Raw genomic sequence first — 2,337 nt, forward strand, 5'->3', positions numbered from 1 at the left:
CATCCTCTCCCAAGATAGTGCAACATGTTCATGATCAAGTGGCTTAAAATTCATAATATCGTTTTTAAGAGAGATGATCTTAGCGGGAGGAAAATACCTATATATAAAAGCATCTTTGCACTTATTCCGTGAATCAGTACTATATTTGGGCAAAGATGAAAACCAAGCTTTAGCACGGTCTCTAAGCGAAAACAGAAATAGCTTCAATTTAACAATATCATTATCCACATCTTTCTTATTTTGCATATCACACAAATCAACAAAGTTGTTTAGACGGGTAGCAGCATCTTCACTAGGAAGGCCAGAAAACGGATCTTTCATGACAAGATTCAGCAAAGCAGTATTAATTTCACAAGATTCAGCATCGGTAAGAGGAGCAATCGGAGTTCTAATAAGATCATTATTGTTGGTGTTGGCAAAGTCACACAATTTAGTATTATCTTGAGCCATCGTGACAAGCAAGCAATCCAACAAACAAGCAAACAAGAAACGGGCAAAAAGGCAAATAGAAAAAGAGAAGGGGAACGGAAACAGAGGGAGAGAGAAAAGAGGGTGAATAAAACGGCAAGGGTGAAGTGGGGAAGAGGAAAATGAGAGGCAAATGGCAAATAATGTAATGCGAGGGATAAGAGTTTGTGATGGGTACTTAGTATGTCTTGACTTGACTTGACTTGGCGGGAATCTCCCCGGCAACGGCGCCAAAAATCCTTCTTGCTACCTCTTGAGCACCGCGTTGGTTTTTCCTTGAAGAGGAAAGGGTGATGCAGTAAAGTAGCGTAAGTATTTCCCTCGGTTTTTGAGAACCAAGGTATCAATCCAGTAGGAGATCACGCTCAAGTCCCACGCACCTACACAAACAAATAAGAACCTCGCAAACCAACACGAAAAAGGGGTTGTCAACCCCTTCACGGTCACTTATGAGAGTGAGATCTGATAAATATGATAAGATAATATTTTTGGTATTTTTATGATAAAGAGAAATAAAAGATGCAAAGTAAAATAAAAGGCAATATAAATAACTAAGTATTGGAAGATTAATATGATGGAAGATAGACCCGGGGTCCATAGGTTTCACTAGTGGCTTGTCTCAAGAGCATAAGTATTACGGTGGGTAAACGAATTACTGTCGAGCAATTGATAGAATTGAGCATAGTTATGAGAATATCTAGGTATGATCATGTATATAGGCATCACGTCCGAGACAAGTAGACCGAAACGATTCTGCATCTACTACTATTACTCCACACATCGACCGCTATCCAGCATGCATCTAGAGTATTAAGTTCATAAGAACAGAGTAATGCTTTAAGGAAGATGACATGATGTGAAGGAAATATGCCCTAGAGGCAATAATAAATTTATTATTTATTTCCTTATATCATGATAAATGTTTATTATTCATGCTAGAATTGTATTAACCAGAAATATAATACATGTGTGAATACATAGACAAACAGAGTGTCACTAGTATGCCTCTACTTGACTATCTCGTTGATCAAAGATGGTTATGTTTCCTTATATCATGATAAATGTTTATTATTCATGCTAGAATTGTATTAGAACATAATACATGTATGAATAGATAGACAAACAGTATGTCACTAGTATGCCTCTACTTGACTAGCTCATTGATCAGAGATGGTTAAGTTTCCTAACCATAGACAAAGTGTTTTCATTTGATTAATGAGATCACATCATTAGGAGAATGATGTGATTGACTTGACCCATTTCGTTAGCTTAGCACCCGATCATTTTAGTATGTTGCTATTGCTTTCTTCATAACTTACATGTTCCTATGACTATGAGATTATGCAACTCCCGTTTACAGGAGGAACACTGTGTGTGCTACCAAACGTCACAACATAACTGGGTGATTATAAAAGTTCTCTACAGGTGTCTCCAAAGGTACTTGTTGAGTTGGCGTATTTCGAGATTAGGATTTGTCACTCCGATTGTCGGAGAGGTATCTTTGGGCCCTCTCGGTAATGCACATCACTTAAGCCTTGCAAGCATGGCAACTAATGAGTTAGTTGCGGGATGATGTATTACGGAACGAGTAAAGAGACTTGCCAGTAACGAGATTGAACTAGGTATTGAGATACCGACGATCGAGCAAGTAACATACCGATGACAAAGGGAACAACGTATGTTGTTATGCGGTCTGACCGATAAAGATCTTCGTAGAATATGTGGGAGCCAATATGAACATCCAGGTTCCGCTATTGGTTATTGACCGGAGACGTGTCTCGGTCATGTCTACATAGTTCTCGAACCCGTAGGGTCCGCACGCTTAACGTTTCGATGACAGTTATATTATGAGTTTATATGTTTTGATGT

The sequence above is a fragment of the Triticum urartu genome, chromosome 1 (genome assembly GCF_003073215.2).
Source record: "Triticum urartu cultivar G1812 chromosome 1, Tu2.1, whole genome shotgun sequence".
Taxonomy (NCBI): domain Eukaryota; kingdom Viridiplantae; phylum Streptophyta; class Magnoliopsida; order Poales; family Poaceae; genus Triticum; species Triticum urartu.